Source organism: Anarrhichthys ocellatus, unplaced genomic scaffold, assembly GCF_004355925.1.
Source record: "Anarrhichthys ocellatus isolate YVR2014 unplaced genomic scaffold, GSC_Weel_1.0 scaffold1, whole genome shotgun sequence".
NCBI lineage: Eukaryota > Metazoa > Chordata > Actinopteri > Perciformes > Anarhichadidae > Anarrhichthys > Anarrhichthys ocellatus.
The window spans coordinates 15,503,032-15,529,807 of NW_022280031.1; the positions used below are offsets into that span (position 1 = coordinate 15,503,032).

Genomic DNA, 26,776 nt, shown 5'->3' on the forward strand with positions numbered 1-26,776 from the left:
CGTTTAGAATGAAGCAATGTTAAAGCCCAGATTCAGGACCAGTGATCGCTGTGGACTTTGAAAGGCTGTGAAACAGCATTTATAGTATATCTCATCCTGGGAATGGTTAACTGAACAAATACTATTGGAAATATGCACTTGAGTAAAAGAAAATCCAGAGGATTTAATTTCAGTGTTTACAGCATGTTGGGAAGGAAGATTATAACAAGTAGTAGTAGTGTACCTAAAATTAGACGGGTGTCAGGTTCACACTGAACCTGAACACAGACCTCGGCACAGGTGACAGCCATCTCCTGACTTTGACATTATATCAAGACAAGACGCCTTGTCTACAACAATTGATTATTTTATTAAATACAAAATCTTTTAGTTGTTGACCCTGTAACCAGTCACTAGGTAGCGCAGTTGTCTGATAAGAGAGATATTCAAAAGGACCCACTGAGTCAGAAATGCCAGTGAGCGAGCCTCTGAGCACTGTGGTGGAAATCAAAAGTATCTTAAGCTCTCCGTCTTCAACAATTTATTACAGAATAAGATATAGACAAATGAAGGGTGTACAAGTCTTCAAACATGAGCACTAACAGATTCAACTAAGTACAAACAGAGTCACAGGATTCTTTTCAGCTGAAGAGGGACAGCGTTCCTTCATCCACATAGGATTCAGGAAGTCTGACGACTTTCTCAGTCTTGAACAGGAGCATAAATACACCTCAGAGAGACGTACTGTCAAGGGAGTTCAGGACAGGACCCAATAACACACCACGAGACAGGATTCAGGTACAGAACAGACTTTATTTTACACTGTGCAGAAGGCAGGGTCGACGGTGTGGTTACCCGTGGACCGACACCGGAGTGCAGGCACGGTACGGGCGGTGGTAGACGGTACGGGGTTGAAGCAGGTGAAAGACTGTATGAACTGACAACCCCAGACTGCAGGACCAGGGTCGATATAGTGCCAGGGGAATGATTAGTGGGAGTCTGGTGTGTCAGCCTGCAGGAGGTAATCGGCTGGAGTGTCCGCAGCTGTGCACTAATCAGGGGTGTGGCCATGGGAGGTGTCTGGAGGCAGAGGAAAAACACAGAGCACATGGCACACAATAACAAACAGGGGAATGACGGAACACATGAGGAGAGGAGATCAGGGGAAACAGAGGTAACACACAACGGGTCACACAGGGATCCTGACACGTATACTTCGCCCCGTCAAAGAAGGAGACAGCGTGTTGTCAATGTTTAGTTTAGCCAGCTCATATTTCTCCGACAAGCACGACTGGCAACGGTGAAAGGGCTCTAAGATCCCGCCTTTGCCATTTCCAGGTTGGAAATCCTCTGCATTCCTGTCCGTGGGTCTGAGGTTATTGGATAAATTGATTTGTAGCCGACCTTTACTGCCCTCTCCCTGACGCAAAGAGCTGTTAATGATCCTGCGGTGTCAAGAGGTGTCGAAATCACACATCCCCACAGACACTATTAGTCCACAACGCACGGGCTGGCATTATGATGGAAGGAGTGAACAGTGTTGATATGCAGCCGCTTGACACAATGACGTGAACACTTGTTAACGCGATGCAATCCGATCTAACAGCCACGCAGTGAACACAATTTGCCACGCTTGAAATGCTTGCTTTTGTATAGACTCCTCAGTGGTGTTGATTAAATTGTGTTAAATAGAAAGATACATCAAATTATGGTTAATTTTTAGTGCTGAGATATTGTATCTACTTTACATTGTAATCTACTTCTATTGTTCATGGGCATGAACATGTCCATAGTATGTTTTCATAATACAGTCTAATAGAACATCACGATTTTAAAAATGGGCTAAAAATTGCAATGGAGAGGAGGAGAACTGGCCGATAATGTTTTTGCCTTTCAGCTTCTCACAGATAAGGGAATAATTTATTAATCATATTCATGTTTTCAGAAGACAGTATAGGACCCAACAACCAGATTGACCAAAGTACTGTACAATTAAATCAGATAAAATAACATGTTAACAGCAAAAGGCAGTAGAGATAACAAAATGAAACATCCCAATAAATAACAGGTGGGAATATCGAACACAGAGCAGTAAAAAGTGAAACACAAGACCTAAATGGAAAACATATCTCTACCTAACCAAGTTGGGTATATGGTGTGAAACACACCTGCAGCTTGTTCTCTGTATCTCTAGGGTGCAGCTGCAAATCTGTTGTTCTTCGTCATCACACTGACGCGCTTGGAACGAGGAAGAACTACAGAGTGCTGCTCTCAGCTTTGGTAGCTGTAGAACACAATGTCGCTCAAATAATTCTTTGTTCTTGCAAAAATTGCATCTCAAAAAATGAGACCATCTGATGTTATGAACAAGGACTTTTTTCACTGTGTAGATCTGACTGTGTAGATTTTACAGTGTTTTTGCCGACTGTCGGCAGATTCGTCACACATTCACAAACATGACAATGGCACTTACAACACTAATATTGCCTCTCCTGACATTATTATATTATGATACAATTTTTGACTAAAGGATTAATTTACACACATTTCATAAATTGACTCACAACACAATCACAAACTACAGCAGCCCATATCACAGACTACATGGTTGAGATCATCTGAAATAGTTCTGCCTGTTCTACACTCGCCAACAGGTGGTTTTGTGAGCACATCAAGAAATTAACTATATGTAGTTGATTTTCATACATATTATTGGGCTCCAGTAATGTACATATTTCTAGATCTATGTTGGCTACAATGTTTGTTTGTTTTTCCCCTCGGATCAAAGCAGAAGAACACATTTTAAAAGCCAAAAGCCTCGTTCACCATTGTATTATGTGTGCTTTGAATAACTATCTGAGATTCAATTTCTATTTGTTTTTCTTTAGTATTCATGGTGATGTCACTGTAGCGTAGATAATCAGATAGCCCAGTTTGTCCTGAAGACAGAGGTGTGAATAACATGATTTTTCATTACAGTCTGAGGCTGGGAGGCTACAGCAGTGTTTCTCAAACTTGTTTCCACTTTTTCAAAATGAGAAACCGTCGCGACCCAATTCACAATAGGCCTTATGAGTAAATCATAAGAGCGCGTTTAAGCGTTAACAGGCTCTCGTTTTGTCCTCTCATAACTTAAACAGACAGAATCTATGCAAGCCTGTTAGGTTCAGTGGTAAAAGTATGGCTACAATTATCAGAACGATACGAAGATTCAGGCTTCCTCATGTGGCTCAGCGGTGTACTGCGGATATGGATGTTGAATGAAAGATAATGGAAGAAATTCTCCCAATTTACTTGGCGACCCTGATCTGACCCTGATGAAAATCTCGAGCAAAAACTGGACTTTAAACACCAAAACAGTTTTTATCGTTTAATCTCAAATATACAACACAAATGCAAAACACACCATTTTATTTGAAAAATGTGTCAGATGGAGTTATGCAACAAGGTATAGCATGGGTAGGAGTGGGTGACCCCCCTCCCTCCTCCAACCCCCCCTCCCATCTTGGGCCAATGGAAGAATATAGTATGCATTCCATGGACAGGACAGTGCTTTGGTAAACTTTTACTAGTAAAATAAACACGTATTTTAATACAAATCTAAATATGTAATAGAACTGTTACATATATATATATATATATATATATATATAGAACCAAAACCAATACACCCAAATAGGAATATTACACATTATTATGTGTATGACAAGGACCATGAGCAGGTAACACAAGTTCACTACTGAGATGTAAACCACTTGGCGTCTGTTGCGCCTTTCATCCACCGGCGCTACACGGACTTTAAGTGTTATTTCGTCCCCTCCATATGTGAGCAGCTTTAGTGCTCCCTCCTCTCGTCCAGTCTCGCCTCCTCCCGCTATAAAAAACAAAAACAAACCCTGCTTCTCGGTGGGAATAACATCGCTGTCACTGTTTTTTTGGGGGGGGGCGCTTTAACCCGGTCACAACGTGGGGAAGTTGCTCGCGGGTTTTCAGCGTTGCCATGGGGTTTTGTAAAACCTATTGACTGCGATAGGGTCCCTTCTTTTCTTTGGGTCTGTCATTGTGGAGGAGGAGGAGGAGGAGGAGGAGGAAGAAACCGCTATTAGTTTTTTTTTTTTCTTACAGAGGCGAGGGGGGTGGAGGGTGGTGCTGGTGGTGGTGAAGTGATAGTAGCATCCAAGGGAGGAGGGAGGTACTCCGGTTCAGACCAACTGCGAGGCAAAGCGGCGATACGCGCACGGTGAAATCCTCCCTCTCTGCTCCTCTCTCTTCCAGCGGTGGAGGAGAAAATTCAACTTTCTCAACGGCTGTGCCACGACATGAGTTGCACCTAAAGGTGAGTTTTATGCCATTTCTGTGTTTGCTTTTTACATCACCGGAGAAAAAAAAGAGTACATTTTGACATTTTTATCTCCCCCTTGAGTGTTGTTAGTTTCTGGCACTTGTTACAAATTGTTACAGCTTTTGACCGCGGAGCTCGCGAGCGGGTGCCGGGATTCGAGCAGGCACCGTGCGCACCGTGTCGGTGTTACTCTTCTTGGCGGGGGGTTGAAAACTGGAATAAAATAATGCATGTAAAGAATGGGGGGGTGGTGTAGTCACGACTGCTGTTGTAATATCTTCACGAGTGGAATAAATAACTGGACTCGCAGTGTGGGAGATGAGCCGGTGGAGGGCTATCCTTAACCAGGTTCACACACCTTGCAGGTGCAGAATTATCCCTCTTTTTCCACAAGGAAAAAAAATATCATGGAGCTTTCAGACCATTTTAAATTAAAATTCAAACTACTTGATGCTGTACTTGAGATGATAAGTGTGAATTAATGTCACTCTGACATTTCTTTTCTCTCCCTTATTCATTGTGACTGCCTGTGATGCCTGATAATAATCACTGTCTGGAGATCACCCACTGCCATCCCTCTTATTTACCAGCACACTGCCCATTACACAGTAGTGATCTCAGCCTGCTTATCACCGGCTCTGGTGCTGAACGCTGAGCCGCAGAACTGAATCATAACCTCGTCATCCAGTGTGGTGAATAGCATTATCTAAATGCATACATGTCATCCTGCATGTGGCAGGTAGTTCTGTTCAGTAGGGGAAATGCATCTGTGTAGACGCCCTGCTGATGGCTGAGCTTCAGGGATATTTGGTGTGCAGCTTTTTAATGTAAAAACTGCATGTGCCATTTCAGCAGATTTATTATTTTACTGTGAACAGGTAAGTGGTGTCGTGTGGCACTCGAACAGCACTGAAAGCCTGTGAAAGTTGTTTTTTTTACTCTGGAGAAGAAAAATAATTTTGTTTTTCCATCTCATTCGACAAAGCACTAACAATGCATATTTGAGAAAAAAGAAAACACAGACTACAACCCTTCTCCACACTAACATTACAATGCTCTTCACTACACTGTTGCACAAGTGTAAAAGCATGCCGGACCTGTGATTAGAATGAGCGATGAGGCGCAGATGAGTGCGATTAAAATCGCATTATAGTGATATTCACATCAGAAGGCTTGGCGTTGTGCTGGCTTCCTACAGAGCTTTGGTAATTGACGGGGATGCGGGTGGAACCGTTGTGCATCGGGCTCCTGTGCCTGACGTGTTGCATTTGTACACCAGGCGTTTCTCACGTGGTTAACACAGTGATTTCCCTCAGTATGAATATTTACAATGTATGCAAATTTGTGCCGCAAACTCAAATGTTTCCTCAGCGTTGTTGTGTAGTGTCTCATTATAGATTATGCCTTTGAGGGAATCCCAGGAAACAGACGTGTTTCATAGTTTACCCATATTCTAATAGTTGCCTTCCTTTTGATGCTTTTTCTGTTATTGCTCACAACAAAATCAGCTTGGCCTATATATTGCGTGTAGCAGTTTGTGGTACATTTTCAACAACAAAAAAACAAACACTCCTAGTAGAACCAGCAGTGCTTGTTAAACACAAAGACCTTCTGAAGGTCAGACTGCCATTAGTGAATGCAATCATCTCAAGCTGCTCTTAAGTAGTGTTTGAGTTGTGTCGCGGTCATCCCGTCAGGCCGACACCTTGTCCTGTGTTCCCAGCCGAAATGATCCCCACATCAGGTGAGTTGGCCGGATTCCATTTCTAGGCCAAAGACAAGAGCCTCTAATGGCACTTGTCATCACACGTGGTGCCCAGCCTCTCTGTATTCAGGGCAGTGGTGCTTTGTTTCCAGAAGTAGGTCGAATGCTTCTCACCAAACAATTTGAGCGAGAGCCAGTAATTGGACAAGCAAAGTGTCGACCATCTCCCAGCCGGTCGGTGTCAGCCGGCCCCCTCTCGACCACTTAATATGCAGCTCCGACCCGACGCATTTCATGGACCGTTTTCAGCCTTTTTAAATCATTTAGATTACAAAATACGGGAAACAGAACATCCTTTGTAGCTGCAGCCCAACTCGTTCTTTGCCATATTCTCCGCCGCCAACAAATGTCAGCTCATATGTGGAGATACACCCGGTTACAGCAACTGTGGATATCTAGTGAAGTCAACTTTATTCATATATCCCAATATCAAAAGATTGCCACAAGGGGTTTTACAACCTGAACAGCAAATGACACCTTCTATCCTAAGACTCGGTTCGGATAAGGACAAACTCCCAAAAACAAAACCTTTAAAAGGAGAAAAAAAAAGGTAAGAAATGTCAGGAAGAGGAACAGAGGAGGGTTCCCTCATCCAGGACGGACGGACACGCAACAGATGTGTGTACGGAATAGATCAACATAGCTTAAGTATGAGGATGACACATAGATTGTAAACACAGGTAAAGACTAAGGATCCGGCAGGATGTCGGGCAACTTCAGACAAACCTGAGCCCACATGATCTTCAATCCACCATGGCGAGCTGGAAAGAGGGACGGGCTACACAAACACACTAGAGGCAAAGCTCAAGCACAGCATTCACACAGGTAGGAGAAAGAAAACCAGTGCCAGATCCAAACATCTGGAGTGAGGTACAGAGAGCCGAGAGAGAGAGAAAATAGAGAGAGAGAGAGGGGCATGGAGAAGCCTGAGTGAAAAGAGAAAACAAGGAGGAGAAGAGACTAGGGGGAGAAAGAGGGAGAAGAGAGAGAGGAAGAGAGAAAGTCATGCTCTTGTGGGACACAAACAAACAGGGTTAGAGAGAGGCAGTGGCTTTCAGAAAGTTTGAAGTATTCTCATCGGCAGGACAAACATGAGGCACTCGGCTTGATAATCATTATTAAGGCTTTCAGACCGGCTAGCCAGACAGTTAATGGCAACAGGACGGAAGCAATCAAAAGAATATGCAACTAACAGAGTTAGGGCGAAAAAAAATAGGAGTTTGGATTTAAAGATGTCGATGGAGTCAGATTGTCTAATATCAGAGATTATTCCAGAGTAAGTGGGCGCGATAGGAATTGCCATGCGGCTGTGTGTGGCTGGTGTTGTTGTGTCACGTTGTGAGTCTGTGTGTGAGTCATCGTGGTTAAAAAATGTGGTCTTGGAACACCAACTGGAGCAGGGACTACCACAGAAGTGGTTTTGAGTGCTTTGCCAGGTGTTTACATGTCTGTCCGTGGGACAGATTTTGTCTTCATGATGGTGTCGCCACCGTGTAAGAAGCTGTCAGTCTCTACAGGTGTGTAGTTGAGATCAAGAGCGGAGAGTTCTGATCAGGCGGCAACCTCCATCTCTGAAAATGAAGCCAATGTGGAAGTGCATTAAACCTGCATTTCTTCTTAGTGGTCAGCAGGGGGCGACTCCTCCGGTTGCAAAAATAAGTCAGATTGTATGGAAGTCTATGAGAAAATGACTCTACTTCTCACTTGATTTATTACCTCAGTAAACATTGTAAACATGAGTTTATGGTCTCAATCTCTAGTTTCAAGTCTTCTTCAATACAGCATGATGTTCATTTAGTAAATTATGGTCCATTTCGAGTCAAACAGACCATAAAGCAGAGTATGCTTTAGGGCGGGGCTACCTTGTGACCTGTTAACCTTTCACAGTGTGTTTTCAGTTAGTTCGCCTAAAAGTCACACAGACGAGTGATGAAAACACCCCACAACTCACCTCACAACTTGCTGTGTTGTTTTACCACCCTCGACACAAGCTTCTCCAACTGGCCATATGTTCAGAGTGAAGCGCATTGAAGATGTGAAAGATCATTTCTTCACCTGTTCTGCGTTTGCCTCGCTACGAAAATGTTGGTGCTTACAGTGTGTGTGCTCGCTCTTTTAGGGGTCGAGAGTGAAAGGGAGCGACACAGAGAGCCCTTTCATTGTGCTGTAACTGTGTACACCTGGGCTTTAACAGTGCAGACTGAAAGATGTACTGTATGTATCGAGATTCAGCGTGGCCGAGGCCCCAACCCCCCAACCCTGGTGATACGATACAGGTGCAAGTGAAGCTGAAACCCAAATCTTTCAGCGTTTGATTTAGAGGGTTTCTGATAGATCCCGTCTGCGAATGTGTGCATTCAAACCACTCCCAAATGTTCGACTGTGTCTTATCTGTGCACCGACTGTAGTAGATGCATCTCTTCATGAGCATCGGCAATGCAATTTCAGACTGTGATTCAGTCTGTCAGATGGAATCTGCAGTATCAGATGGCTGTTTGAGATTAGAAAAGAGCAGTCTGAACAACAGCAAGTGGGAGCGAATCGCTGCGTCAGGCTGATCGTCCATTTAAGCGTCTGAAAGGTGTTTGGGAAAAAATTTGGGGAAGATTTGTCCTCGCAGCTGCGTGAGGTACGCCGATCCGTGGCTATAACGTCTCAACCCTAAACTGTGATTATGACAACCATTGCCCTGATACAAGGCCGTGTTGAGATGTTGAGAAGCGTGTTGGCTGGAAGGTGCGGAGCCCAGCAAGTACCCGGGGCCCTGATTGAGGTTCCGGTCAGGCTCCTGGCACTACAAGCAATCACAGTCGCGACCCCCCCCCTCCTGCGCCGCGGGCAGAGTTGAGAGTGCCGTACCTGAGCCCTCCTCTTTCATGTTTGTCACAGGTGACAGCCAGGGAAGGCACACTCGAGCCAGCGTGTTCTGAAAATGTGTTTGGCCCTATAAAATATTCATATCCTTCGCATGCTCTCCGTCAGTGTGCATATTTATCTGCCAGATTTCTGTATTTATTTTTATGAAACCTGCGACCGGTTCAGAGGAGAGATAGGGGAGTGTTGGAGATGATTCCCTGCACGCGGAGCCTCTGATGGGGGAGGAGATGCAAAGATAAGAGGCGCTTATCATCGGAATCAAGGTTTATTTATTTTTTAACAGCCCACTGCATCATTGGGGCCACTGGGTTAACGTGATCAATAGCTTCTCGCGCTGCACGAACAATTAATCGGTGCAGTTAACACTGAAGGACAAACCTGCAGTGAGGTCAGCGTTATCTCATATCGTCAGCGCTTCTTTTTTTCGGAGCAGCAGGGGGTGAGGGGTCAGCGGCCCACACCGCCGGCGTGTTACGCACTGAAGGTATAGATCGTCCTCTCTCCGTGGCACCGAGGCATTTTTAAACCCTGACTTATTGGTGTTTGCCTCCAGCTTCAGGCTTTTCATGTCCTTCGTAATGTCTTGTGTTCACATGTCTTCATTCAGAAAAGGAAATAAATAAGAATGTTGCGTTATTGTTGTGCCCAAGTGACACACGTTCTCCACTTGTTGTTATCCTTTTCTCCAGACTGTTTGTGAATGTGCTTCTTTTTTTTTATGGGAGTATTCCTTCCTCTACTGGATTTAGTGCAAAGACAGTGCTGTTCTTCTGCCTCACATGGCGCTAGAATTGTAATTTCTTTTATGTTTAATTAATCAACTCAGATTATGCTCACATGACAACCGTAACCATTAAAGAGAACCAACACGATGGTGTTTTATGAGGAGAATTCTAATCCCGCTGTGCATTGCTGTCAGCTTCAAAACCCATTTTCCAATCGTGTTGTCCCCATTCTTGCATGCCCGCTCAGATTTATAAAGCTGCTGTTGAATCACAGCGTACACGTCGTCTAGAAATATAAAAATAAATAAAAATACCTTGGTGAAAAGGGCAACACAATCATAAGATTCTCCAAGGAACAACAAACATGACATCTATGCCTCAAAGAGTAAGAAGTTATTGCCCTTAAGTCACTGGGAAACAGGGATGATTTCCATTTCAATTGCGAGGCTCAATTTGGGATAAGTCATGCATACGGAGGTAAGGCGAACAAAGACCGCTGGAATAAAAGTGACAAATGTAGAGAATGGAACAGAGGAGCGCGGTATCATTGGCTTTGTGTCCCATGAAGGGTATTGTGCGTGGCCACTCGGATAAGGTTGCAAGGGGACCCCTGGGACATGGAAGTGAAGGGCACCGAGGACGAAGCCGGACACATGTGACAGGCAGGGGACGTACCGGGACAGAAAGTGAAACACGCTTCTTAATACGATGCTGTGCTGTTCGGCAGCTCGTTTGATGGGATTGTCCATCACGGTTTGCCACAGCAACAAATTGCTTGTTTTGTCCAAAAAGCAGTATGAAACCAAAATCAATCGTATAAAACAGAGCAGCAACAAAAAATCATTTAATTGACTTCCGCGTAAAAAACTCTCAAATGCTTAATATTTAGTAATATATCTACTTTAATGGCTGCTTCATCTTCTGCATATATTTGAGAAATTTGGCCTCTTTTTTTTAAGTAGAATAAAAGGATTCTGTAGGAAACAAGCTACAGCCATGCTAGCTTTAAGCTAAACAATGACAGTGCTAATATGCTGATGCAGGTATAATGCTTACCATGTTCTCCGCTAGCTCTAAGAACTCTGTAAATAGTTCTATAATAATTAATAAATATAGCAACTTCTGATCAACCCGTATCAGTTTCATGCTTTAAATATCGACTTCTGGTCAAGCCACACCCGCTTCCTGTTTAAACTCCGCCCATTGCGAGTAGGATACAGACATGGATAGTTCAGTTGGTTGAACAGATACTGTTACAGATAATGGTGTACTTGCTCATTCCTACTGAACAGAGTACAGCTGAGACTGAAGGGAGTGCCATTAGTTATGCATGTGTCTGGTCATAAACCAAAATATTGGACAAGTAGAACTGTTCGCCTGATGGTGCCACTTGATGAAAGAGGATCCTCAAAGTTAATACAATGCATCCTAAGGGGAGGCATCAACGCCTGCATCAGATTTCCAGGCAATCCATCCAACAATTGTCGAGACTTTTCATCCCACAAATATCGACCTCAAAGTGCTGTTAGAGGAAAATCCGTCATCTGGGGACAATGAATATGACTAATTATTTCCCTGCTATGACACGCCAAAATGTCTACTCTGAAAAAGGTCCATACACATCAGGAAGCTCCCTCCGCTATTCACACGACACCATAAATTTGCTTTGCATATATCCCCCCCAAAAAATGTCAAGAATGTGATATGGTACCTCGCAAATGTGTACTTGATAATTTTTACGAGATACTGTGGCAATCTGTCTCGAAGTAGGCGAGCACTATGTGTCAGTGTGACGGGGTCTGCAGTGAGGGCAGCAGCGCTCTATGTCCAGAGGCTTCCCCAGGGGACCTCATTACACCGCGTCGGGCTCCGGTGGGTGCTGTAAGTGGACCGCTGGGGGCCCCGAGTCGGTGCAGCTCCACCTGTGTTGATTTGGTGCGAACATGCGAGCCCGGGTGTCTGCTGTGCATGGTGAGAGCCCGTTTACCGGCCAAGCAAGGCCCGGGAGTCAAGCACAGCACTATCCTCCAAATGGAAGATTAGGGAGCAGATCAAGCTTGATTTTGCTAAGTGGGCTAACTCACGGGCAAGGACTATAATGCTGTTTTGGTTTTCCGTCGCAGCTGCGTGGATTCACTTGCACCAAAATGTCATTTAGGTTTGATCGTAGCTGGTGCGGACAAACAAATTCTCCTAATCCTTATGGAGATACAAGATTTTATAGATCTTAATTCACAATATAAAAACCCTGATAAGAGAGAGTGGTCCTCAAGCAGTGTTCTGGTTTTGGCCATTCGGTACACCATTGTAGTATTTTGATACAAGGACATAACGGCCCTTTTTATGTCTCCGAACTTGATTCATTTCCTCATATCTACAATTTTCAGCAATTTGTAATGTTGTGAAAGTCTGTTCAGAGGTCCTTTAGGGCCCTCTACAAAGAGCCAGAACTCAGCATGTCTATTTCTTAGATTCACTCCCCCCCAGATCCAGCAAATGTTGAGTGAAAGAATCTTGCCAAGCTGGTATGAATCCAAATTAATTCATCAGCTTGGGGGGAGCCCCACTCTGCATTTCTTTTTTTATTTTTACAAGTGTGACCCGAAGACCACCAGCTATGAACCACAGATCCCCTTGACCTCATTATTTTTACAGCTCCAGATTTTTTTTGGGGGGGTAGAAACCGAGACTTCTTGCAGAGCACGTTTTTATGGCCTCGTATCGGTTCGCAAACGATCACCTTGTAACATTTTCCCGCGGTTAGTGGACTTCTAATGAACGTCGGGGGATGGTTTTGCCGGCAAAATGAGACCAGTCATGGGCTCTCATGCTGGTTAGGTAGAGCTGTTATGATGTTGAGGCTTAGAGAAAATAGCTGGGTACTAAATTATTGAGCATTTTAGTCACAAATTGACTCATTGGAACGCTCAAGAGGGAAGTGGAAGGGGTAAATACTGCTTTAATTGCATTAGCTAATCAGTGTAATGCAGGCGTTCCTGAACACAACTACTAGAGTAAGGCTAATTCGGAGTCTAGTGCTCATTATGAAATGCCACCCGCTATAATTGGAATTATTTTCCTTTTAGTAAATAGCAAGCAAACACTCTAACGTAGCAGCGTTGAACTCCTCTTTCAATGCTGGGATAGTGCACTGGTAGATTACTTACATGCATTTGTTTGTTTGAACCTCACTTCTCTTTTATAGTGTAGCAGAAAATAGATGGCAATAGTGAAATTGGTTCACTGACCCAAAGCCTTTTCAGGTTCTTCTTGAAATAGCATCCATGCCTTGTTCCAGAGAGAAACAGCTGCAGGTTTTTTCTATCCGCCGTGATCCAGAGAGGGAGAAAACATTGTATATTTGTGTGCGTTGTAAGAACTATTTCTCCAGAGCAGGCAAGACAAATAAAGAATGTCTGTAAATAAACCAGTACAGTAAACTTAACAAAATGCACGGCGTAAGGAGAAAATCTCATAACGGGAGGGGAGCAGGAAAAATGATGATGACATTGTTCTGTCGCAGAGACAACACGTGATTAACTGCCAAATGATGGAGAATTGCAGATGTGTTGCGGGAATGAAACACATGTTTGTTTCAGATTAATCCTGTTGATATTAAGAGGAGCAAACACTTTATAGCAGCTCAGTAATACATTCATCAATGTAGAATCCCTTCATCTGGGGTTGTGTTACTCTTCCTTGCAAATTATTTTTGGCAGATTTTACACATTATTTTACTGTTTTTTCCACAGCAGAGATGATAAAATACTCCTCCGGTTCTTGATCAACAGCTGACATGTGTTAGAATCTGCTTTGGGTTCACTACATTCTCCAGTAGTTCAGCACCTGGCAAGAATCCACATCGGTCCGAGCCAGAATTTTTGTAGCTCCATCAAAATCTTCAAGTGTGTGCATGAACAAACCCTACACCACTTCAGTGTGAGAGCTTTGCCAATTTGAAATGGCTTAGAGGCTTGAAGCGGCGGCTTTGAGAAACAAAAACAGATCAATAGAGGTGATCCGAGAGAAATCCTGCTTTGATATCCCGGGCTTCAGCCTGGAAATGCCCCATCAGTCTTCCTGTGACATGCAACACAGGCTTTTTGGATGGATTCTCACTGCTCCGGGGCTTTCTGCTGACCCTTCCGGTTTCCGCCGGTGTGTCGCGATGTCCAGAGGCCTCGTGCGTCATCTTCCCGGGCAAGGACGTCAGGGAGGTGTTCTGCCGTATGATTCAACTTCCGTGCCGCGACTCCTTGAACTCTGTAACTCTGTAGGCGGCACGTTGTCTTAAACGTTGACATTTGCATTTAAATTGACTTCAGGCCGCCGTGATTTAGAGAGAGAGAGAGAGAGAGAGAGAGAGAGCGCGCGCTCTGTCGGAGGCTTTGCCTCTAATTCTCTTGCATCTGCCAAACGTATGATAACAGGAGCGGGGGGGTTATTACTCGGCGAAATTGTCGTCTAACTTTGTTTCGGAGTGCGCCGCAGCCGCACACCGCCCAGAGACCACGCGAGTCTCACAAGTTCCCTCAAAAACTGAAGATTAAATTGTAGTCATTCATGTGTGGTGGCTTTTCTCGTGAATTAATTAAATAGAGTTAAAGAAAAAATAATGTTTCTTCACATTGGAGAGAAAGTGCAGAGTGGTGTTCCTATGAACTTTTAACACTAACAAAGAAACACCAAGGGAGAGTTCACACTACATCAGAGCTCTGCCACTGTACAGCATGGGCCTCTTTTGACTCTATGCTACAGATTGAATTGTAGTGCAAACTGATTTTTATGTGCAGTCCTAAAATGGGGCTCAATATCCCCCGTGGCTCCGGTGTCACTAAAAAAGGAATAACACCTGTTTTCCATATGTTTCCACTTGAGAAATACACATATTAATCTGGAACTTTCAAGTCATGTTGATGTCACTCCTGTGATTTATCCACCTCTCACAGAGTAGTCAAACAAGAGACTGCCAGCTCCGCAGGGGTCATGATAATACCGGGGGGAGGGGGGGGGGGGCTTATGTGATGACAGTTTGAGGCGGGATGTTTGCAGAGATCACCCCAGAAAGCCCGTATAATTGACACCATTAGCCTTGAGGTCTGTCAGTTACCTGACAGCTGATGAATTCACGCGTGCCTACCCCTCCGCCGCCGATAATAAATTCATACCCCCTGTTTTTTAAACCGTTTTACACCTCAGTAATCCCCTTTTCTAACAACCACTTGGTCCCAGCTGAGGCACAGTTTGCGCCCTGTGTCGTGGATTTGTGATTCTCCTTTTTCAGAGTGTGAAGTGGGGTGAAGCACCGGCCAACATGCCGTCGCGGAGGTCTGTCCAGGAGTCTGATTCCCCCCAGGGTGCGTGTTCTTGTCTTCTTGTCGAACTGGTGCTGCATAGGCCCCTCGGCTCTGCTGTGTGGTTTAACTCACCTGCTGTCGAAACATTTGGATCATGTCCCCGAGCGGCGAGATCAGTCCCCGGTTCCCCATTCGCAACCGAAACCAAAAGCTACAGATGGCTTCGCATCCTCCTGTGGTTCAGCGGAAGAGGTGAGGAGAGTTTGAAGGTTACGGGCAAGTCTTCCTCTGTTGTTCTGTGTCGAATCGTCATTACTAACACACAGAGGCCCGGTTAATACTTGAGACCCCCTTTTATTTTATTTTATCCACCACCTGCAGTGTGATGGGATTGTAGCCAGGGTCGAAAGTGTGCCAGAAGCACTGCTATTAACCCTGTGCATTGTGCCTTTCTCTGAAGGCCGGCCCTCTGGCAGACACTTCCCCTCTTCATAAAAGAACAGACCGCATTCCTTCCAGCGAGCATGGACATACTTTGCTGTCTCTCAAAGAAGCTTCATGCTTATTTTTTTTGGCAACGGTGGGACGCTCTTTTCTTCCCATTTACGCAACCCTCATCTTTCAACCCTGTTTACACCAAAGCCGCTCCTCTTTTGTGTTGGTTTCAGCCGCCTCAGTCGTGAAGTAAGCGACATCCTTCCTCTCATTCGCTACACGACCAGAGTGTAAAGAACTATTCAAAAACATGGCGTGTTCTCCTGTGTGTGTGTGTGTGTGTGTGTCTTTACTTCACAAAGAGAAACTGATGCTCCGTTTGTAAATTGACAGAGGCATGTTAGCATCACAGTGAAGAGAGGAGTGTTTTTACAGCAATCACAGCGGTGGAGTTTTGATCTGCTGCTTAGGGGAGTTGTAAAGGACTTTAGGGACGCTTTTTGTAGTCTTTGGTTTTTTACACACCGCGATAGAGATAAAAAACATTTGTACTAATCAGATATTATTCAAAGATGTTGCTTGAAAATGTAACGCTATATTAATCTGTCATTGGTACACACTGATACTGGCCAGTGGTGTAAGGAAACAGTTTATATTAATCTCGGTTACAGCAATGGACCGCTTATATGGATCAAAATGCTTTGAATAGTTCGTAGTCCTTTCAGCTAATGTTAATTACATTTTTTGTTTTGTTTTATAATTTTCTGGCTGGCTACCTGAGGCTGGTGATGGGTGCACATTGAAGTCATGTCTCCCAGTAAAGCTTCATCAATAAAGCTGTTGCTCAGGTGGTAGAGGGGGTTGTCCTTCAACCACAGGGTTGGCAGTTGGATTTCCCGCTCCTACCGTCGTGGTGTTGTTGAGCGAGACATCGAAGCAGGGCGCTTCACAGCAGCCTAAATGCTTAGGATGGGTTAACTGCAGAGGTCAACTTTTACCTGTATGTTTAGAAGTTTAGAAAAACGGAATGCCCAGAGGGAAGAGCCTGAGGAATATGCCCCCATCGAGTGGACTGATGATGCCCGGTCATCTAATGTCAAATTAAAACTCTGCTGATCCTCGGACCCGCTCTAAGCTCTGCAGATGACCGGGGTCCTCCTCCCTCCATGCCATTCATGCCGTTCTGCATACATAGCTCAAGCTGCCGTGACGGAACCGACCAAAAACCGGCAGAAACTTTATTTCACACTGTGATGGTTAACGTTAAACTGTGTAATTAATCCACGGTTCACATGCGTGCCGAACCGGTCAGCGATCCGTACGAATGTTGTCCGCTACTAGTTATGAAACACAGATACATACACATACATACCTAGGCTACGGTATTTGGAATAACTCGCTCTGAGGTCCACCCAACCCACGGGCACCAGTGCAACCGCCCTGCCTGCACTGTCTGGTGTTGAGCTGTGATCTAAATTATCTTCATGGTTTTCAAACACAGATGGCAGAACAGCTGTGATTGAAAGAATTAGTCACAAAATGACAGAATAATCTACTAGGTCTGGATCGCTCTACATCACGTGCATGCTTACTTAGAGACGGGGGGAAAAAAACACTGCATATGTGCTGCTATAGAGTGATGGATAGTCATCTACTGTATAGAGACCGTCATTCACATTGTATGCGTCTGGAGGAGCATACCGTTGCTGGGCGTGTGCGTATTGCCAGTGCAGTCACGTCTGTCTGTCTCCTTTTCTGTAAACTGTGAAATGGGCGCCAATACTGACGAAGCCGACCATAAGCATAGCTATAAGCATAGCTCCAGGTGGGGGAGCCCACGATAAAGACCCCACGCCGGCTCCAACAGGAACCAGAGGGGGATTTGTTTTGCTCAATAAGTGGTGAAAATGGTATCAAAATGGCTTTTCTTTCCCCCCACACAGTGGCTGATTTATAAGTCTGCATGTCTCCAGTTTCCTGCTGCAGGAGATGGGGCCATTAGAGTGATGGCATAGATTTGCTTCTCTGTCACTGTCAGTAAACAGTACCCAGTTAGAAGCCCGGGGTCGGCCACTGCAGTCTGCTGCTTTGATTCTTTTACTGTCAAGATGCTTTTCCTTCGCACTGCCTATTTGTAGAACAAGGGATATGAGGTGAGGATGTAAACAGTGTAAAACATTCACAGGAAAGAGAGAAAAAAGAGGTTTGATTTAAGCTGTATGTGCTTCATTGCATCAAAGGAATATTGTTCGGAGCCATTTCGGTTCCTTTCTTGACCCAGTAAGCGAGACGGCTATCTTCAGAAGAGCGCGTTGGAGAATCCTTCCCCGTCTGACCAGAGCCGAGGCGCTCCGGCACTCCAGAATGCAGAGCGCAGCAAGTCCACAGCCATCATCATTAGAGCTGTGCTGCTGTGGACACTAATGGCTGTCCCCGTTCCTGCTGCCTCGGCACATTCAGAAGGCTCATCTGAGACTCGGGTGGGGGGTGGTGTGTGAACACATGAATTAATTCAATAGAGAGGAATTTTCATGGTTTCCTGTTCCCGCTTTATAGCAGGATGCCGGACGTGGAGAAGCTTTTGTCGAGAAGAACCACCGCGAGTGCCTTTCGCGGTTTTCAACTGCCCTCGAATGATGAAAGGAGGCTAATTGGGGAGATTGTCCTCGTTTATCTTCATTTAAAGGCCTGGAAAAGATGGCGTTTGTTTACTCGTTTCAATATTGAGGTGTGTGTGTGGGTGGGGGGGGGGGGGCAAACAGTGGCGGCAGTGTTAAACTGGGGGATGGGGCTGGTAAAATTGATGTGCTGTAGATGTGCTATCCCTGGTCTCCTAATTGCGTTTGAAGTTATATCAAATAGCCATATGAGCACCTTTTAAAATGGGGAAATGTCCCGGCATTAAAGACGGGGGCGGTAAATATCTGCATGCGTAATTTCAGAAGAATGAAGATTTATCGCGTCCATTTCTCAAGAAACTGTTAAATGCAATATTTGGAAATCAATACAGGGTCACGACAAGGCACATTCATCAAGTTTGTTTATTTCTTCTGTCACGGTGAAGAGCTTTACATGGCCATCTTTTTCCAATTACATGCAAAGGCGGACATAGTCCGACCCCCTTTCTGTTGGGACTGTAGTGTGCAGTATAGATTTTCAGCCACCCAAATGAATTCTTTCCTGAAGGGCCTGCAGTCATTGTGGGTAGCCTCTCCCCTGGTTTTGGGCACAATCATTACCTCCTCCAAATGTACACTTTATAAATCAATAGCCTTTCCCAGTAATTTAACTCTGCATGCCCCTGAGAGCTGGCTGTGAATTCACTCTGTATCATACCGAGGGTAGAATTAGATCAGTGTGGTTCCGTGTCATCCTTACCACTGAACAGGCCGGTTAGTTGATGTCATGGCAGAATCTTTATGTTTCATAATGGCCCTCAACTTTATTATCCTTTGCAAGACACTCATAGGGTTACCAAATAGGAAATGGAGACATTTAGTACTTGTGGTTTGTCTGGATCTATCAGGATTTCTGTGCCTGCTGTATATTTGAATGCTGATTCCAACGGGATTCTGGCAAATAGGGCGTCATTGATGATGATTGGCCCAATGGCTGCGCTCTGTCCTACCTGATGCCGATCAATACTCATAGTGCAGGAGATCGATCCCCCATAAGGAGCCGAGGCTGGGATCCCCGGTGCTGCCTTTGTGCAGATAAAAAAAGATACCCTAATGGCATTAAATCAGCTGATATTTCTTTACTTTTAATTATCACAGAGAGGTGATAAAAGGGAGGGTATTTCACAGCTAAAGAATGAACTCACTCTTTTTGTTCTCATCTGTAATATGCTGCCCACATGTATCGTGATACCAATCTGTCTTCGTTAAGCCAATATCCGCCAATGATATCAGCCCGCTGCCGTATCAGCCTGGCTCTAATTCTTGGTTTTGATCTCATTACCTTTCATTCCTGACCAATAAGGCTAATCTCATTAGTCTTATGGAAGTGGAAAAACCAAAATCACATCATCGGCTACAGTCACTTTTCCAAAAGGTAGTTAAATTGTGGTTTAATCTCCCTAAATGTCCTCGGACCAACGTGTCCTTTTCATAGTGCTGCTGTTTACGAATGCAGCCTCAAAAATGGTTGCCAAGATACAGATTAATGTGTTTTTTGGACATGCTCTGAATTTTTATAAGGGTATTGAAATAAACATAGGAGTTTGTTCCACAGAGAACACAGTCTTTAATCCCTTTTTGACACTTGATTAAAAACCCTCCTCACCCTCTTGCTTTCAAGTAACCAGACTTTATCTTAAATATCAGTAATGATAAGAAGTCATTTGTAAATTTAATATTTTTATTGTAAAACATTCAACCAAAATGTCCCATGTATTGACATGGGTTTACCATTGCTGGTTAGAGATACTGTTTCTAGTTCACTTGCATTTCGATCAATTGTGTTCTTCAATAACCTCATTTTGGATCAGCAGCTGAGCAGCAGAATGCTGATGATAGAGAATCAAAGCCGCCTATTGTGTGTGCATGTTGCTAAGATGCAGTATACTGACCATTGTTCATCATTATGCAGGACCGAGGAATATGCATTATGGATGATGTAGTCATTCTAGATGCAACACATAAACTGTTAGAGGCTTCGAGATGAAAGCCAGAATGGATGCCAGACGGTGAAGAGCCGGCCTCGGACTGACCACAGATCCCGCTGCGACCGCAGCGTGAGATCGAATCAGAGATCAAACGAAGCCTTCGTTAATGAAGCCAACAGTCTGCTAGCTTCAAGCGCCCTGGAAAAAGCAACAAGGTGTAATCCATGAAGCACTTCTGTCTTTATGACACGTTACATCTGACGGTATTGGGAAACATTTCATTTGGGTCTGTGGTTGATTTTGTCCTCTGTCACGGCTAGAAAAGGTCACAAATGAACAATATTAAACATGGAGTATTTGTATCTGTAGTCTAAACCTTGACAGGCAGCAAAAACGCATCAATGTTTCTTGAAACTAAGCAAAGATGTTTAAAACTTAAGGAAAGGTTGACTTTTTTGGTATCAATTATTTGTATTCATTCACATGTCGACAGGCAAATATTTCTAAAAGAATAAACTCAAAATGTTTCCTCGGAAAATCTGCTGTTTGTTCCCTCCATGCTGCCCCAACTTCAATATGTCCAAAACAGAGCAATTCCTAAACCTCCCTTTAATAGAGTCTTTCAGGGAGGCACAGGAAGAGGAACAAATGGTCCCATTCAGTAGCGTCCAAAATGCTAATGCCTTCGGCTCTTAACACGTTTATAAGGGTTCCCATGTCACGACATGGCATGGTCCACCCTAATGTGGCTGTGGCTGGGGGGGACCGCATGAAAAAGCCAGACACATAACAGAACATGACAAATATGACAACAGGACTGCTGGTTTCCTGGGTAACGGGGCTTCTGAATCCCCTTTTTTCCTTGTGGAAGATGCACGAAAGCATGTTATGTCACACTGAACATTTCTTCTTTTCTTCACAATGGTCACTGCAACCGAGCCGAACATGGACCCTGACATTTGAAATATCTTCAGAAGTATCAGGCATTGTGTGGTTTTGTTACTGCAACAGCCCCACACATCAGTGTTGTCATAGATTGTGTGGACTTGGGGGGGGGGGGGGGGGGGGGGAAAGAGGCAATAAAGTGGCCCGTCATTGGAACGGTGGGCCATTCCAGTGGGTAATATTGAATTCCAGTAACTATGTGCTCCCATATGTAAATGATGGCAACACAAGGCTCTGTATTGGAGAAACTTTCTGCAAGCAAATAGATGAAGGGCAGGCAGGGCTTAGTGATTGCTTGGGAAAGTAATTACTCCTTATCTGTATGGGTGCTGGGAGGGAGGTGGTCTGCAGGGCCGGGCTCCGGCCTCTGGGCCCCTTTGGATTGATATTGTGTCAGCTGCTCAAATGATATTTCTTCAGTGACATTCTGGTCAACCTGTGGAACAGGTTCGAGATTGTATCGACCAGTTTGAGTGATTGGACAACGGAGTACGTCAAACTTTTTCTCTGAACTCTTAATTCCTGTTTTCAATAGGTCACTTCATGATCCGCAGCGTGCCGTTGTTTCAAACAGACAAGTGTCGACGGGACAAACGTTGGATCGACATTATTGAACTATTCAGAGGGTGAGATGGGATCTCTCAAGACCACACTCTCAACAGTCCTATTGATGGAAAGTACTTGATAAACATTAGTGTAAATGGACTGGGCAATGCTTGGACAACAGAGTGACAAGCTGCCATCAATGCTACGTTTTAACACGAGTGAATTACTTTTTCCATGTCTTTATCCTGAGCATTATGACTGTTGGAACATATTTTGGGGGTTCCGGTGTAGTCGGCGGATGTCCGGGTCCAGGCTTCCTCCTCCTCAGTGCGCCGCTCATTGTTTACAGTCCGATTAGCAACTTGAGATGTGAGAATGGAATTGGAATTAAACAGATATATGAATGCAGATCAATAAAAAATAAAAGCTAAATCGCTGTCAGACGATAGGTGATGGGTTCTGAGATTGTATTTCAACCAATACGTTCTCCCTCTTTTGCTCTCCACACGGACTGTTTACTGGCATGCAACCAAAGCCTGCTCAAACATGATTGGTCAATACTACTCGGATTACAAACTGACTACAAAAAACGTAAACCAGAAAGCTTCCGATACCGAAATCTTGTTGCCTACAGATTCTGCAGTCATATGCAGATATCTGTTTGTAGAGCGTACTGGTGTACAGATTAAAATGTGCGTAAAACAGCGCTAGTATCGGAAAGGTACTCAGTATTGCCATCTACCATGAGTTGAGATATTGGAGTGGGAAAAATCCCTAGTTTTGTATTCAATATTTGTAACATGTTTTTTAATATTCAAAAGTCAGTATTATACTATAATGTTATAAGTACTGTGAGTCATCAGTGCATGTTTCCCAACATGTCTAAAGGCTGCTGTTCTAAGCAATCCCGTACAACAAATAGACTCCCATTGTGCCGTGACAAAAATCCCTCACTACTGCTTGGCGGACGCTGCATGCTTGCTGATGACCCACCTTTGTTGTCATTGTCCCACAGCTCCTCTCTTATATAATACAGAGAGTACACTGCATCTTCACCGTGACATCATTGACACTGCTTTTAATGGGTTGACATGTGCATCAAAAGACATAATTAGATTGAGTTTGCCTTTGGATGGCCTGTCGCGGAGCTCACAATGCCGTGTGTTCAATCGTCAGTTAACCTGATTATTCAGCCACCGCATGGAGCCACCGGGAGGTCAGCTGGTGCACCCCGGCTCGTCAATCGGTCAACCTGTTCCCTGGGATGCGGTCCAGACCACAAAGCAAATCTATATCACACCACTTATAGAAGTAGCATGCACGACTGCAATACACCTTTCCTTTCCAAGGCTATAGATACAGATAGCATGCCGACACTAAAGATCTTCATCTCCATTTCCTCGCTTCACCCTGTCCTGTTGAAGGTTCGATTTTACCGTTAAGCAAATTAGATTTCATCCCACTCAGCGCAGATGCCGAACCGCAGCATGGCAGCTGCAACACTTGAACATAAACTCAGAACCTGAGGACGGCGGCCTCCTTTTGCCCTAACCACTCGACACCTCTTGAGACCTGAACTCTTTGCTCATTTGAAATGTGGAGCTTTTTACCTCTCGACCTCCCACGGCTTAACCCTGTATGCAGCGCGCAACATTGGAGGTTGTAAATGCAGCTTGTTCTGTGTTTAAAAACCGGCATGAACAAAATGAACGTTAAATAATGAGAACTGGAAACACGAGAACTGCAGCCGGGGTCGCTCGTGACTCATAATCCGGACACAGACGGGCTTGATTGGTCTACAGATGGGTGCTGTAATCATGTCCTCCAGAGCTCAATGCACTGTGCTGCTACTTATTGAGATGTGTATGTATGCTAAAGTCTTTGTTTTTTTACATTGAGGAAACCATTTTCTAAAATGTTCTGGGCTTTATCCAGTTTTATTGAAGAAAACTATCTGGGAGTGTATATGTGTATTGAATATAAAAGGGGCGGTTACTTATCCTCTATGTGGCTTTTAGCACAACAAACAGCAGACCTCCACCCACACACAGGAAACACAAAGCTATATTCTGTCTTCAGGCAGAGCGTTTGATGTTAGCCCCGACAAAGGCAGCAACTCCAAAAGAACCTTTCACTGGCTTTTCCAAATGCCCCCATGTGTCCTTTCAAGTGGTGAAAAGACACGTTTGTGGGTGTGCCCCTTGTTTCAGTCTGAAGCAGGCATTTGTTTCACTTGTTCGAGCATCCTTTCAAGTGGCAACGGCTCTCTGAAACATCGTGAGCTTTAAGCTCGTGATCTGGCCTCACATCCGTCATAATACCTACATTATCCATGTGGTTCCTACTTTGTCATTTGTTCCAGAGTTCAGCGCAGAAACAGTGAAATAACGATGGAACATAGCTCTTTATTGTTTTTTACGACTGGCCATTCAATAGTACACCCAGAGAGAACTGTGTCTGTTTTGCCCCAAGTCACCAGGTGCTGCCTCTTGCTCATCCATAAATGTCTCAGGTACCCTGTAATTTATTAAGCTGAAGTGAATAATTTATATTGATTTCAGTTTTTTTTTATATAAGCCACCACTACCCTGAGCCCCATGTAGCCCATGGATTCTTCTTCATGGAACATATGCGGCATAAAAATATAACTAGACACCGATAAGCACAATCCATCAAGCGTTGCCAGAAGGGATATTTGCATGGGAGCGCACTTCCCGATGTACTTTATAGAATTGTGCCTGTGGGCTAGCACACCTGACGTGTGCTAATTGGCTCTGAGAACAATAGAGCTACACGTTTCCCACAACTGCGTTCACGCTTCCCAACGCCCAAAATGAAAGACAACTAAGGAGCATGTGGTACTGTTGCACGGCAGGTTCTCCTAACTGGACGCCTTTTAAAGCAAATATTGGAGAATCAAGGATTCCCCATTATTGCTGAGGCAAAGTAACATCTAGACGATATTGCCAGCCCACACACACACACACCCTCACACACACACTGATGTAGACCTGCCAGTGTTCTTTATGTGCTCAGTGAATGGCCATGAGGATGAAAAGTTGTGCAGCCAGCCTATTGATGAGCATGTCTGTGCAAAAGCGCACACACACACACACACCCACACACACAGAGGAAGCCTCGCCTTCAACACCCCCAACCCTTCCCACACACACACACACACACACACACACACACACACTCTTTAATTCGTCTCAAATATTGGTCTGCCTCCTCATCTCTCGCTGTGCGTCCATGCGCGACCGATCCCACCGACATTTTCCACCGCAGGATTAACTGTGTAGCGCGACGGGCTGCTCTGCCTCAGTGCACCTAAAGGGGCTGACCCCGAGGTGTCTGTGTGTGTGTGCGTGAAGAGGTGGCCAGCATGACGCTCCTTAAAAGGCTATTAGATCCTTACTGCTTATCACGAGTGGGCGTGCAACTAAATCATCTCCCCTTGTCAGGACTATAGGCGGAAAAAAGCCTGTTTTCCGGGAATAATTAATCCTACTTGTTGGCATGATAATAATATTGAGGAGAACACGTTGCTAGGCGCCTGGAGTGTTTCCTCATGAGCCGTCGTCTCTGACAGGTGGGCCGCCACTGATGGAGATCATCCTCTAGTTTAGCTTCCTGCCTGCAGGACCTTCCGATTGCATTACAACCGAGTCACCCTCTCTGGAGAAGGGGATTGGATTCAGACTGTAGTGCGTGCAGTGTGTGTGCAGTGTGTCTGTGTGTGTTTGCGCGCAAGGCCTGCGTGCGTGTCCAGGGCACGTCTGGAAGCAGAGCAGAGCCCGGTTACCATGCCTACACTTTTTTTTTTTTTTTTTTGGGCCAAGAGACAGTGCGTTTATCTTAACGAGTTCATTTTCAAGCTTATGTTTGCCTCCGTCCTCTCTGTCAGCTGTGTACACACTCTAAACAGCCATTGAGCAGAGGCCTTCTCCATTGCTAAAAGTCACTTGGGTGAAATAGCTTATTGATTCTTGGGGGGGGGGGGGCATGATTAAATTGAGGTCTAAGTGGACACTTCATCTGAACTCTCCACAGGAGAGAATAGGAAAGTATAGGAGCCGGTCTGCTTTTGTCCGGGTTCTGGTCCACTTCTATGTCCTCTTTGATGTGGTTAAATTAATTGCATTCTATTCTTTTTCGTGTTAGAAATAGATTGTCGCATTTACTTCCAATTTTAATTAAAAAGAAAATGGGGCTTCACAAGTTTTGTTCAACATATAGTCTTGAAACTACTGTCACGGAGAATACCGGTTTATTAGTCCTGCAGATGAAAATCACTCACCTGCTCTTTTTACATCTTGAACTTGAATTGTGTGTTGGATTATGTTGGAGACGTTCGCTTGGCTTTCTACACAGGTGCCGTGCAGCCAGAGACGGAACAGACGTTGTGCACATTGTGTTCAGTAGGTGTGCTAATCAGGAGTCGGGATCCTCTGATCGCTGCCATGATCACTGAGCGCACCATCTGTGGTGCTCCGATGACCGGCAGTCTGGCTGAGAGAGCCGGAGAACAGTCTGCTGCGGTCTCTCCCCGTCCTCACAGGGCTGCAGAAGAAAAAAAAAACCTGGAACCACTCAACACTTGCCTCTCCGACACGTCTTAAGCTACGTCGCCATTACAACAGTAAACATTTCAGATAACCCACATGAAGCATGCGGCCCCCTCGCGGATGTTTTTTTTTCTTCTCTTTTTTGATTTATCTGTTTTAAGACACATGTTGTTTGATCAGCTTCTCTGAAGTGTGCCGCGCTGAATAAATCAACTGGCAACGCGGATCTGGAAATAATTGAGAAGGCTGTTAAAGGGCCACGGATAACGGAGAATTGTGCACGCATGTGGGCAATTTCGTTGCCGGAATTCCGCCTGTTTTTCATTTTGACGTCACAGGTCATAAACGGTACCCGGTTGCATATCTGGTTGTCGCTGAGTTCAAATTGTCCGAGGCGTAACTCCCCCCCAAACCTCGACCTGAAACAAACATGCTCGACTCCACGATGCATCAACACCAGGACAACTTTTCATCAGATGCCTCAGCGATCGGTGTGAAAGATAAGGGGCACCTGTTACCATGGCAACTTATAAAAACCATACACAGAAATGCCACATAAATGGGTTTTCTCATATTGATTCGGAGCTCAGAGAATAAAGCACATGGTATCAGCCAAAGGCAGGCTGGCCTGCTTCTGTCTGCCAGGCTCGAGGCTTATTGACCGTTTTTTTGACAGACTGAACAGCAGAAA

At 44.7% G+C, this 26,776-nt stretch overlaps 1 protein-coding gene across 3 annotated transcripts in view; it reads left to right on the forward strand.

The window, feature by feature from the left end:
- The first annotated feature begins 4,106 nt into the window (after positions 1-4,106).
- The window catches only part of chl1b (cell adhesion molecule L1-like b), a 62,239-nt gene continuing 39,569 nt past the window's right edge, over positions 4,107-26,776 (forward strand). For all 3 annotated transcript variants that reach the window (XM_031853696.1, XM_031853962.1, XM_031853877.1), the window contains exon 1: positions 4,107-4,315. The gene's annotated coding sequence lies outside the window, so the exon portion shown is untranslated. The remainder of the gene's footprint in view (positions 4,316-26,776) is intronic.